General features: G+C 36.3%; 1 protein-coding gene across 1 annotated transcript in view; it reads left to right on the forward strand.

The window, feature by feature from the left end:
• The window catches only part of LOC309493647 (uncharacterized protein), a 379,124-nt gene that overhangs the window by 173,635 nt on the left and 197,945 nt on the right, over positions 1 to 7,544 (forward strand). The gene's annotated exons all lie outside the window — the stretch shown is intronic.

The following is a 7,544-nucleotide window of genomic DNA, read 5'->3' on the forward strand; positions in this document are numbered from 1 at the left end:
TAAATAGAGTGTAATTACACCTTTGCCATTAATATGTTTATAAGCAACTGAAAAAAGCACAAATGTCAGGGCATGTCAGAACATCTCAAGGACCCCAAAAACACCTTAGACCCCAGAGGGTTAAATACAAGTAATGTAGATAGTCTTACCATAAAGAAATAGGCTGTCAAGAATCGTCGCAGGACTGTTTGGTGGCGTCGGGCAGAGAGTTTTCCTGTCAGGACTACTCTCAGGACTGATCGCCGGGGTAAAACGAGCAATTTTTCTCTCAGGACTGTCCGGTGGGGTAGAACGATCCGTTTTTCTAGTCTTCTTTCTCAAAGACTCTCCGCTTGGTCCGGGGGTCTGGTCTATAGCCGAGTCGGTAGGAACTACTTGATCCTCAGCATGCGTCGGAGTGGGGTCAGGTACGGATTGGGACCTATCTGTTACAACGACGATGAGGTCTTCATTCTCTTCTTGAGCGGTGTCAAGCGGGTAGCCGGGTTGCGTAATAAAATGAATGAAATCTGAAATTAATTAATTAATTAATTAATTAGATTTCTCATAAACATTAACCCTCTGGTGTCTAAGGTGTTTTTGGGGCCCTTGGGATGTTTTGACATGCCCTGACATTTGTGCTTTTTTCAGTTATTTATAAACATGATAATGGCAAAGGTGTAAATTCACTCTATATAGCACAAACAGGGCTACCATAATATGTAAGCAACATGAATGTAGATGTTTGTATTTTTAAGAGAATAATGTTTATGCGTGGTTATTGCAAAAAATAAAAATGAAAGTTGCTGAAATAAGACCACAAAACTCATACTAAATATGTGTCCACAAGACTTTTGACTAATGGATGTTGTCGCTTCGAGTTCTGGCTTCAAAATTATGTGAAAATAGTCTTGCTTTATCGTTCACATAAAACAATACATTGATTTAAATTGTGTAAAACAGGTTTTCCTTGGAAAGCCAATATGCGAGGGGGGCGTGAACGAGGAGTGGTTTACACCTGAGAATACAATGTTCCACCCACTCTGCATAATGAGCCATTCATTCAGGTGTGACACTGACTGAGCCACAATGCAAGGACAAAAGATATATTTAGAAGAAGACTTTTATTAACCATTTAAGATTTTGCTTACATCTATCTTGTAAATATGTTTTGCTATTTTATTAAAAAGGTTACAATTACAACAATAATTACAATTTCAACAATATTTCAAGTGTACTCTTTCTTTGTAAAAAAAAAAGATTATAGGCCTACATTTTATCATATGTATTCATTAGTTTGAATATAGCCAACATTGAAACAGCTAACATCTTAGTTGATGACTTTATTTTTGACAAAAAATAGTATTATATATATATATATATAACATATGAGCAGAAATTGCTAAACAAAAGCTTATTTGATGTGGCAGTATATTCTACAGTAAAAACTGTACCCAAATCTAGTCAACAAAATGTTGTCTTTCATATTTCGCCTGACTGTAACGTTGTTTTTATGAAATATTAGGGCATATAAATGTTAATTTGCAGTTTAATACGTTGCTTATACAAATAGCCTACATTTTATTTCAACATATTTCAGTCGATTTTTACTCATCTCAGTATAGCAATACAGTTTGCTAAAACATCATCATTCATTCACACACAGAAACGCGATTTAAATTTAAACTGTCTTTTTGCGAGCTGTGGTAAACAGCGCGCATCTCTGCCGTTCATTAATTCACAAACAGAAACACGATTCACTTGAGAAGGAAAAAAAACGTACTACAGTATTCCTCAGCTCAGTTGGATCCTTGCTCCTCGAAATACCTGCACATCTGAGGTACATTTTCCATTATTATTATTCCTCACAGCACTGCGAGACGGTGTAAACAAGTACAATGATCTGAATAAACTTGTGTTTTCTCGAGCTGATATGGGGGCGTTCACAGGTTTGCGTGGATTACCTCAGTCATTTGCATTTGAATAGCGCATGAGATGAGAACGACTGACATCTCGCTCTTTTCTTACAGATTACATGAACTGAGAATATTAGTTTTTTATATAAATTACTTCATTTAAAAGAAGAGAATTCAAGCTTCATGCCTGTGTGTCTGTATGCCTGTTTGACTGAGTATTCACTGAGTTATTGTTCATTTTCGGACGCGTTTCAGAATGGACTTCACTGACAGAGAGAAGGCAGAACTCGCTTCGTGTTTGTTTTTCTTTATTTGGCAAAAAGCATAACACTTTGTTTTTATTGTGAGTATACACAAAAATAATACACATTTAACAGAATCGATTGATGTATGAAACTTGTTTGTAATATCAAAGTCAACAGAGCAAAATGAATCTCTTTTGAACTGATAAAAAAAAAAGCGAGCTGGTATCGCTGGCGATACTGCCGACCCCAGGGGGTTAAGAATAACATTACGTCGGTGATGGTTCTTGTTTTACCATCTGCTGCGCTGTCTGCATCAATCACCGGAGTAGCTGTTGCTGCGAATTAAAAAAAAGAGAGAGAAAATTAAAATACGTTCTTTTTTTAATTTTAATTTTTTATAAAAGAATAGATAAAGATCAGTCCTCACATGCATCGACAGCATCGCTTTCAATATTTGCACCTGGGGAAAAAAAATACTGTTATGAATGGAAACAGTTGTGAGTCGTTTTATATGCTTGACAGACAGACAGACAGACAGATGCTAAAAAAATGTAAAAAAATAAAAATTATAACAATAATTCAACATGTTATATCACCCCGGCGCGATAGGGAGCGCAATTTCACTATAACAGACTGTAGTTTTAACTCCGTGGCGTTTCGCCATAATTTTGCCATAACAGGATGTAGTTTTAACTCCGCGACAGCAGGTGGCGCCGGAGAGCTGATTAGTTCTTGTATCAAAAACATGCTTGGCTGATGTGTTTAAGACAGTGTCTAAAACAAGCTTTTATGTTTTCAAATAATCTGCCAATATTTCAAAAACAAACCGATCTGCCTTGTGAAACAGATACACATCGAAACTAGTTTTTGATACACCATATCAAACATTTAAGAGCAGTTAGCAACGTAGCATGAGCTGGCAGCTACAACCATGCATTCCTAACCGGGAGCGCTAACAGGAGCGCGGCGCTGTCTTAATAAAATAGTTATGGATAACGCGATGGCAAACCATCGATTTAATGTAGGCAGAATTTATAAAATATACATAGTAAACAGAATTGTAGCATGGCTGCTAAGCAGCTATGCTTAGCAGCTAAGCAGTCACAGAACACTTCCTTGTCAGTCTTTTCATAATAAAAGCCGCGGGTGACGCAATGGTGAAAAAGTATCACAATATATTGTTTTCTGAAAAACATATACATGCCAAACAAAATATATAATTTTCTGAAAACATATACACTGCAAACAGAATTGATATTGATCATAGAACGGTGTGTTAAAAGCAGTGAAGCATACTTCGAAAATCCAGCGGTTTCAAAATAAAAGCTGCGGTTAGAATATGCCTTTTACTGCAATGAAATAATGACTTGTGTGTAAAAATATGTAATTTGATATGTAAAAACAAATATTGCATCACAATTGATTGTCAAAACATTTGGTAACTAACATTGTACAATGACTGGTAGGATACAGTTTTTATTATTGCTTGACAAAAATTTCAAGATTTCAATTCCATTCTTGTGATTTGATTCCGATTTTGAGTCAATATTGACTACTTTGGATACATGTTTGTTTTAAATTGTATTTAAAAAAATAATCTCACCTAATGCTGTAAACATAGAGGGCCCAATCTGCTGGTATTATTAAAGGTTAAAAATAACAAATGAAATTAAATATAATGCAGTTTTTGTTATAATAACAATTATTTAATGACATAAGTAAAAATATAATAAATACGTAATATAGTGCTCAGCAAAATATAGTGTAATATAGTGCTCCTCTCTAGCTATTTTTTCTATTCAATTAACATGCTATGGACATTAAATGGCTTTCCTGAGGTAAATGTAACGTTATGTGACATAATTGTTCTCCTGCTATTATATATTGACCTCTTTCCGTGGTTGAAAAACACTAATTGGTCGATATAATGTATACTTTCGGTAAGTTGTACTGCATCTTTAAATAAAAAAGTAACAGATGATCGGTTCACATGCACTTGAACTGAGGCGCTCAGCGATCTGTCACGTCACATTTACAAGCGCCAAACTTATTTTTTGTCTGAATTTCATAATAAAATTGACGGAATCTAAGAGCTGATAATTAGTTTAATATTAAAAGTACCTCTTTGCTCCGCAATTTTTCTGTGCGTGAGAAAATGGATGTGTGGCGTGAGAGCGTGTGAAAAGTGTCAATAGCGTGAGTCTCACGCTCAATGCGTGAGAGTTGGCAGCCCTGATCATAAATGAATATAGTAGATAAAAAATATCTGTATCAGCAGATAAAATTATCAATAACATGTTTAAAACATTCATGAATTATAATTGTGATATGGTTTAAAAACAGCATAGCATAATCAATATAGTAGATTTTAAAATCATATTACTGTAGCATAAATTATATATAGAAAACTACTCACCGTTTTGCATTTTTGATGACCCAGAGAGGTGAGATGACGAGCTGAGATGAGCAAAGTGTGTCCAAACTATATGATGACTAGGGTTGGGTATTGGTTGGGTTTTATCTGATACCAGTACCTACTCTGTATTTTTTAAACGGTTCCGGTTCTTGAACCGGTACTTAAGAAAACGAAACCGCACACACTTTATAAAAAAAATAATACCTGTGTGTGTGTGTGTCCGTGTCCAAACTGGACACAATATTAACTTAAATCTTTAAAGATTTTCTGATTTCTGAAAAATTGTGCCGTTTAATAGGCTACTGATGTAGCCTAAAACACTTAGGCTAAGTTAAGATCAAAATTGTGTCTTCTCATATTATGACTTTTACTTTAAAACAGAGAAATATCTGACACTGAGCAGAAATATTTAACACACACATAATAGCCTCAAATAAATATACTTGATATACTTCATACTTGATATGCAAGATTTGCAGTTAAAATACTAGACTTCCATGCCCACCACGACACTGGCAGCTGAACTTGAACTTTTGTCAAGAGTGTCAGAGGTTTTGGGTTCTAATCCGCATTCGTAAAAAAACATTTGTTTAAACCGATTATGCTCATCAGTGGTTATATATCAAGCAGGGACAGGTTTGTGTGCATTATATTTTGATTTCACTGGAACGAATAGAGAGTCTCCGCAACGTATTGAAGCGCGTCTGAGTAAACGCGCGAGCGAGCCACAAAAGAAAACACTGTATCAGCGCCACTGATCGCCGCGGCAACGAGCACTTTGATCACTTGATTTAAAAAACACATTTCAGCGCTTGATCGTCTCTTATTTAACAAACGAACACAATGAATGCTCTGCTGGTTAACTGTAAATGCTTTATTATTGGAACATTCGTGCCGCGAGATGTTTTATAGGGGCGGTAAAAAAAAAAGTCAGGCACCGAAATCAGGCACCGAAAGTTTCGTTCTTATTCGGTCTCGTTACTACCGTTTACGTCGGAACCGGTTCCCTATTGGAACCGGGTTTCGGTACCCAACCCTAATGATGACTATTGCACTGAGAGTGCCACCTGTATTTATTGGTCATAACAAATATTGGAGAAAAACGCTGTTGTGTCCAATAGATGGCGCCATTGCATTATATATTTTGGTAGCTTATCTGTAACCCGACCGTGACCGATGAGGTACATCAAAGCCTCATGGGTTGTATTTCATGCTAGACTCCCTACGGATGAGATAGTCGGTTCGACAGATTATAATTGAACAATAAATGATTAGCAAAACACACTAGCCTTTGTTTTTGAGAGACATTATGGCCTTGTTTATTTGAACTAAACGTACAAATCTGTGTGACTCTCTCACACAGACACACACACACACACACACACACACACACACACACACACACACACACACACACAGATGCGAGCTCTGGCTCAGAGCTGACAGAGAGAAGGAGAACCACAATGTGATTTTATATTTTACGCATTTTTGTGAACCCATTCATAAACTTGTTTAACTCCCTAAACATTTAACTGATTGTAATTTTGTGACATTGTTTAATCACAGTGTCTGAACAGCACGTTTCAGATGTCAGAGCTCAAAAGGGTGGCAGGGGGGAATCCCGTCACACACTCAGACACACGCAGAGAGAGAAAGAGAGAGAGAGAGAGAGAGAGAGAGAGAGAGACACACGCGCGCGGCCCACACAGACGGTGTGAAAAGAGGCCCTTTAGTTATCTAAACATTCATGAACCCGTTTAATTTATTGCGTTGTTTCATAAGCTGTATGTTTTTTCTTCAACTCTCTAAACATTTAACTGATTGTTTCATAACCTATATGTTTTTTTTGTTTGTTTTTTACTCTCTAAACATTTAACTGATTGCAATTTTTTTTGTGACTCCATTTTATTTAAACTGAAATGGATTCAGTGGATTTTTTAGTAAGCTATTTTATTTCAACTTTTTTAGTAAGATCTTTATAAACATTTAATTTATATTCTTTTAAAAGAACTGAATGGTTTTTCAACATTTGTGTGAGATAAACTTCCACAGTTTATCCTTATCAGTTTAGGAATAGGAGGATCGTGTGTGATACCAACTTCAAAAACACACACACACACACAGACACTAACTGTTCTGTTCAAAATGTTCAAAAGGCTTCAATAGGCTTCAAATAATCAGACTTTCTGTCAGATACCATGACGTATTATTATTATTATAACAGCGTCTTCAAACGATTAACACTTTCTGTCAATATCAAAAGGCATCAAAAGGGCTTCAAAAGGCATCAAACTAGCTGTCAAGACACATGATCAAGGGTTAGGAGGGGGCAACATGTCAATCAAAATCTAAACTAACTGTCAAAAAGACTTCAAAACCCCTTTGATCTATTTGATCTCCCTTTGTTCTCTGATGACCGCTTTGATCCTATGCCAAAAGGGGCGGGTACCTGTCACCGGAAGGGGCGGGGTGCCTGTCAATCAATCATTTTTGACAGTTGCTCCGTCTTATCAACTACTTGCATGCTACCAAAAAATGTTTAAGTATAATGTAAATCAGTAGCTGCCGTGTGGTTTGTTTAAATGCAGCAAAGGCATAACAACAAACTTGTCATGAAATGGCAGTCTGACATATTTTTGCACACTCTCCACTCTCTGAAAATGTTCAAACTTCAAAGACAAGTTAGAAACCATGAAGATGTCCAACTCTGTAGAGTCAAAAGGGTATTCAAAGAATGATTCCTTGCATCTGTATTCCCTGCCGACAAAATATTCCACTCCCCTATCAACAATAATATTTTCAACCAACACAAACTTGTTCTTTATTTTGATGCAGGAATCTCTATTTGTAGTTTTGATAACTGCACCATCCATGGACAACACGTTAAACTGTTTTACTTCTCCCGTGAAAAATTGTGGTACTGGCCCTTCAGTATGTTCCGATTTATAATCTTTGGATGTCTGTGCATTAAGATTACAGTTGGAGCTG

The sequence above is a fragment of the Leuciscus leuciscus genome (genome assembly GCF_965113295.1).
Source record: "Leuciscus leuciscus genome assembly, chromosome: 3".
Taxonomy (NCBI): Eukaryota; Metazoa; Chordata; class Actinopteri; order Cypriniformes; family Leuciscidae; genus Leuciscus; species Leuciscus leuciscus.